This window comes from Vicugna pacos, unplaced genomic scaffold (genome assembly GCF_048564905.1).
Source record: "Vicugna pacos unplaced genomic scaffold, VicPac4 scaffold_103, whole genome shotgun sequence".
Taxonomy (NCBI): Eukaryota; Metazoa; Chordata; class Mammalia; order Artiodactyla; family Camelidae; genus Vicugna; species Vicugna pacos.
Window position 1 is genome coordinate 1,326,408 of NW_027328783.1, and position 6,903 is coordinate 1,333,310.

The window sequence follows — 6,903 nt, forward strand, 5'->3', positions numbered from 1 at the left end:
ATGGTGCCACAATACTACTAGGGCTTATCAATGCATTTGGTAAAATTTCCAAATGTAAAATTAACATAGAGAAATCTTGCATTTCTACACACTAACAAGAAGCTAAATTATACAGAAAGTGAGGGAACTGTCTCATTTACAGTTGCATTACAAAAAAAATCAAAAAATATATCCAACCAAGGAGGTAAAAGACCTGTATTCAGAAAAGTATAAAATATTTATAACAGAAATTGAAGATAATGCAAACAGATGAAAGGATAAATTGTGTTCATAAATGAGGAAAAATATATTTTTTAAATGACAGCATAAGCCAAGAAAATGCACAAAATAAATTCAGTGCCTATCAAAATACCAAGGGCATTTTCAGACACTTACAATAAATCATTCAAAAATTTGCATGTAAAGACAAAAGAATTGAAATCACTAAAAAAAAAGAAAGAAAAGAATACAAACAGACTGAAAACACAAACAACTTTGACAAAGAACAAAGAGGATATATCACTGTCCCTCATTTTAAACTATAATACAAAGCTACAGTAATAAAAAGAATACAGTAGTGACACAGAACAAGCAGAATATTAGAACACAAAGAATGCCTGAAAATGAAATCAGACACTTATGGTCATTTAGCCCATTACAAAAATGAATATACAGTGGGGGAAAGGTAACCAACAGGCACATGAAACTGATCAACATCACTGACCATCAGAAAAATGCAAGTCCAAAACACAATGAGATTTTATGTCACGCCTGACAGAATGACTATTATCAAAAAGTTAACAAACATAAGTCTTGGTGAGGATGTAAGAAAAACAACCCTGATGCACTGCTGGAGTGAATGGAAATATGTGCTGCCACTGTGGAAAACAACATGGAAATTTATTTAAAAATAAAAATGAAATATAATTCTACATTTCCATATCTGGATACTAATTCCAAGAAAATAAAGACACTAATTAGAAGAGATAAATTCAACCACATATTCACTGCAGCATTATTCACAATAGACAGGATATACAAGCAAATTAATTGCTCAAAAGATGATGGATAAAGAAGATATGTGTTTATAAAATATATATCTACCCATTTAACTACAGATTTACCTATATTTATATATATATACATACACACAGAAACTATATATATATGCAGTATACATATATATATATATATGTATATGTATACACACTCACATAAAAATACAATGGGTTATTATTCAAGTCTAAATAGATCAAGGTTTTGTCATTTGCAACAAATGGGTGGACCAAGAGTGTAATATGCTAACTGAAATAAGTCAGAAAGGGAATGACAATTGCTGAATGATTCTATTCACATTTGAAATTTTAAACAAATGAGCTTAACAACATAGAAAATGAGATATACATATAGAAAGAAACAGGTTGTTCACAAGAAGGAGGGAAATGGGGTAAGGAAAAGAAAAATTTGAGGAAAATTAAGAGAGAAATTTTTCCAGTTGCAAATTAAATGAATCATGGACAAGAAATATACTGTATGGGGAATAGTCAATAACTATGAAATATCTTTAAATAGCAACATATCATAACTAGATATATTCTGGAGAACAGTTTGTAATGTATTAAAAATAGTGAACACTATGTTGTGTAGGAGAAACTAACACAGAGTTATAGATTAAAGTACACTTCAAAAACAAACAAACATGCTTATAGTAAATGAAAATAGATTTGTAATTTACAAAGGCAGGGTTTGGAAAAGGAGGATTTGTTTAATTCACTCAAATGCTACAAACCTCCAGCCTTAAAATAATCGTGTTCTAGGGATGCCCCATATTAACTTCAAAATTACAAGTAATACTGCTTTATGTTCTATATGAATGTTGTTAAGAGATTAGACAATAAGATTTCTCATCACAACCAGATACAAATTGTATTTCTTTAAAATTTTATCTAAATGAGGTAATGAATTCTCCCTAAATTTGCTATGATATATATTACATGATAGTTGTATATCAAATCGCTATCCTGTGCACCTAAACTTACACAATGTTTTATGCCAATTATATCTCAATAAAAGCAGGAGAAATGGAAACTCAAAGGTCGTTTTTCCCATGTCATTTCTCATGATTGTATTTGCAGCAAGTAAACTTGAGTTATGATATACTTATCCTAGGTAAAGATACTAATAAATAAGTGATTCTAATAAGTTATACATAAAGATAGTAATAAAATAAGAGTTTTGCCATGCCTTAAACATTCTTCATCTTAACAGCCCACTGCTTCTGTAGGCATCAAAATTTCAATCTGTGTATTCATCTGAGATTAGGGAATGGATACAAATTTAAAACTGGCTGCTCTTGCTGTGAGTGATAAAGTTCACTGTCTCTGACCGATGGTCTCATCTCCCTGACAGCATCTGTAAGAAATGAACATGCTAGGTTGCTAAAAATCTAAGCATGTTTAAATCTCAGAACTCCTACAATTCTTAACTGTTTTGCAATGGGAATGCAATACTGACAAAGACTTGATTTTGGATAACAATGTTGTGTTTTCTCATGGCTGCATTATGGAATGTGAGGGTAATCCCTGAGATCCACAACAAACATTCTTGCTCAAGTGCTGGGCAAAGTAGTGTAAAGCTTCTGCATTATTAGGACTGGGGACTGATTTCAAAATGATGACTATGCTCACTTTATTTCAGGTAGTCCAAGGGAAGAAAAGTTATTGCAATTTCTAGGTGAATGGGAATAATTCAGTGGTTCAGACCCTACAAATTAGTCAACGTGTGTTCCAAGCCAAAATATGTTGTGTCAACAGTGAGAATTAAAAGAGAAAAACTTAGACATAAGCTTAAATTAAAAAGGTGATACAGTCCTGTGCTGGGCTCTGGGGACTGGAGAATGTGTATGCCTCAGTCCCATTCGAGGGTTTAGAGGCATGGCCCTAACATCAGCTCGGGATTCAATGAGCAGGTAACAATTATTATACTGGGAGAAATATAATCTACCTCTCCCTGATCAGAAGAAAATCTGGTGGCTCAATGAAACTCTTAATTCAGAGAGATTCTAACAGATGCAGAGGAATAATTCACTGATGACTCAACTAAGACAAACTTAGTTACTGCTTAACAATCCATTTTCACACACACACACAGTTGTAGAGAGACTTGTAGTATTTTGTGGGAAGAATTCAGTGGGCAGAGCTCAGAGAATAGATTTCAAAGCACCAGCCAACTTTTGTACTTTGGTCAAAAGTCTAGTTTTTCCCAGGTAGAAAACTACAGATGGACAAACAAAGAATATTCTTCTTTACGATTCCTAATTTTGAAAGTAAACTGTAGCTTTTGACTTACCAGGATAGAACCTTGTTAAGATGATCACGGTAAGACCCACTGTCTGATAAGCAAGCTGGAAACTAGCTGCTGAACCAGCCCATCTGAACACCAGACTGCTAATGTAAGCAACAACATAGCCACCATCAGAGTTCAGCTGACAAACTTAAAAGCTTGATGTTTCTGTTGTAGGAAGAACCACAGCTGTCCAGACACAGTTCTCCAGCTGCAAGTGGTCTCTTTTCTTCTCTTGGTATAGGTCATTTTGGTGAGATGTTGCTAGAGTTAACCCTGGCCCATTTGCCCATTCTCCACAATATCAAAGGCTTTCTTCACAACAGGTGGCAAATTTTCAGGACTCAATTTTACCATTCCAGTCTTATCAGCTGACACTGGCTGCATCATTGTAAGCAGAAGTCTTAGGGTCCCTGACCTAGCCTACAATTTTCCAGCAATTCAGGGCATTTCACATTCTGAAAATGCTTCGCTTTTTATTTTAAATTAATGGGAAATCGTCAAAGACTTCCATGAATATTTTATATTTCTTAATATCTGCAGAAATTTGGTATTCTTGCACTTGGACAAATTTTTAATTCTATCACCCTCACCTCCTTCTAGTCCACACATTTTAGATTGCAATTTGATTACTGAATACCACCACCCCATCCAAGGGAATAGTACATCTTAGAAATTTCCTGTGTGAAGGTTAGAAGGGGCACAAGTTATGTGGGGTATATAAACCTACATTAAATGTTTGCAATGGCAGTGTCTCTTCTGGAAAAGCTCTGATTCTATGAAGTAAATTAATTAGAAGGCAATATAGTTATTGGTATGGGGAAGAGAATCAAATTTTTTGGGATGGGTGGGTGATGAAGAGACAGGAATATATCCAACAAATGAGAAAGGAATGATTTAGGCCTATGGAGGTATGACTTGAGAAGAAAATAATACATAGTCTTCTGTACCTACCTCCAATTACTGTCTTGAGTGACTAGTCCTTGCACTATGAAAAGAGCTAGTTTGTGGTGTAAAGACCATAACGAAATAGTTTGAAAACCAAGAGTTTTGTTGTTTCAGGAAAGTAGATATTGCTTAAAGTCAACATGTATTTTTCAATCACTAAATACTAAAATGCATACTGTGGCATGTGCTGTGCTTACTGTGGTGGTATCCAAGATAGACAAGGAAAGTGGGATAGACAGAAAACATCTGGAGGAGGTGGTTTCTGTGCTGAGAGGAGGATAGTCTAAGTATGTAAAATGAGGACACCCAACGTCCAAGTATGAGCTGGAGTAAAACTGTTGAGGTTTGAGCTAACATGGTTGAGAAGCATTTGCCTGGATATATATCCAGATACACTGAAACATAAAGATATGTCAAGGTAGTCAGATGCCAGATTTATAAAGTAATGACTAAGCTAAGTTGAGTTAATTTTGTGTGATTAGATTTGGAAAGGCATTAAGTTTCACCCTGAGGATGTAACCTTCTTTGGCTGGAACATAAAAGCAACATAAATTAATAACTAGAAAATATAGTGTAGACTCCTGAGGGCAGGAAATGAAAGCACCAATTGGAATGCTTTGAGAACAGCACAAAGAAGACCATAGATAAATTACTTCTTAAATTCTACCACATGCTGAATGTGCCATCTGAGAATACATCATGTGACCTTTTTGATTCCAGGGATGACATAATAGAGACCATGATCCCTGGGCTGGTTCCTGAATGTATCTCCTGTTCCAAACTATCCTAACTTAACACATTTAATACTTTCCAGGATGAACCAGAAACCACTTGGTACTTTTCCCTCTCTCCATGTTTTATTATTTTTCCAAATTCTTCCATTTTTTCTTTTTCCTTACATGAAAATATTTAAATTTACTCCCATACTGTTCCATCTAAGATCATATCAAACAAATATCTCTTTTTTTCTTTGAATGGCAAGTTAGTCTCCCATTTAATTCTTAATTCTTTTAAAAAATACTAAGGAAAATACAGGTACACATCTATGTTTAATGTTCAAATAAGAAAATAGCAGATAGTTGTCGACATTTGCCAACATCAGTTATAATCTTTGTTCCCTGCATAATCTGGTAGTTCTCTGGTAGATCAGTTGTTATTAGGATGACGTTCATAAACTGAAGATGGCTGATGAGTTGGCCTTGAAAGGGAAGTAGCTGATGTATCAGCTATCACTGGCACTGGAAAGCGTGGGTTGCACCCTGGTTGAAGTTTAGGAAAATGACCTTCATTTGCAGATATGTTCTGATATGTATTTGGAAAAGTAGAAGGCTCCAACATCAGTCCAAAATAATTGCTCTGTTTGGGAGATAAGATACTCTACTGAGAAGTAGAAATTCTACTTCAAATGGAGTTCACAACACGGCCATTTATTTCACTGTAACTGCTTTGAGAGTGCCCATGGACAGTGGTCAACTGATTGAAAATAGCTCGTTGATCCACTGCAATTTGTTCTGTTGGTCTGACATTGATGATGGAGGAGAAAAATCACCTCTGATCGGGGTAGTTGTATCACCAATTATGTGGCTAGTAGAGGGCTTTCTCATTAGAGGCATGTTTAAATTTGCAGAAGGTAAAAATGCACTTTCTTCAATAGTGTCAGCCACAAATTCAGAATTATTATTATCCACATTATACCCTGCTTTAAAGTGCTGCTCTTTGAAGTCTTCAGGCAATGAAGATACCAGAGAGGAATTTTTAATCCCAACTCTTCTTTTTATTCTCACTAAAACCTGGGGACAGCCTCGTTTAAAATTTGGATTATGATAAAAGTGCAGCTATAACCAAAGGAGAAACATTTTAGTAATATTTATACCAAAATACAAGACTACAATAAGCCTAACGTATAAAACCTGATTCCACGTTTACTATACAAGGATAATATCATCAAAATATGAACATTGCTAACAATATTTTGAAGTTCCTTATTTGGAAAATACACATTTAATTATTATAGTCATCAAATTTAAATGTTAACATTTACAGTAACGGTGAATGCCACTTTTGAAAAGCAGCTTTAATACCTTTATATGAATTTCTGGAAAGATTCATAGTTGTAAGCAAAGTTTCTCATAATCTTGAATAATTAAGGCACTGTCCTCATTTTTTAGAGTAAAGTATTTTAGCCTTAATAGTTTTATACAATTTTCAAAATCTAGCTTTACATTTATATTACCATAGATTGATGTACAAAATAAAATTTTATACATAAGTTACCAATTCGTAACTAAAATTTGTGTATACCTTGCTTGAAACAGAGGCTTCTTTTTCTTCTGCTAGAAAGTCAACTAGACAAGCAGATCTTTGAAATTTCTGCTGCACTTTCCTAAACCCATAAAAGTTAATGGGTCTAAGTAAACTTTTCATACTTCCAGTTTCAAATATTCTGAAAGGGGCCTTTTTTCCAAAACTTCCTTCTTCAAGACAACTTCATCAATCACTATGGAAGATCCATTATCACCCCACCAGATGGATTTAAATTGGTCACTCCCAGACATTTTCCAGAGCTTTCTTGGAAATGTCAGAGAACCAAAATCATTATCTTCATCTGGTTCAGAGACACAATGTGTGTAACAT

At 34.3% G+C, this 6,903-nt stretch overlaps 1 long non-coding RNA gene across 1 annotated transcript; it reads right to left on the minus strand.

Annotated features, from left to right (window-relative positions):
* Positions 1–5,299: 5,299 nt before the first annotated feature.
* On the minus strand, positions 5,300–6,643 carry LOC140694774 (uncharacterized). The gene is made up of 2 exons (XR_012070394.1): positions 6,571–6,643; positions 5,300–5,625 (listed from the first exon to the last, which is right to left on the minus strand). It is a non-coding gene; the product is annotated as an uncharacterized lncRNA (long non-coding RNA).
* Positions 6,644–6,903: the final 260 nt, after the last annotated feature.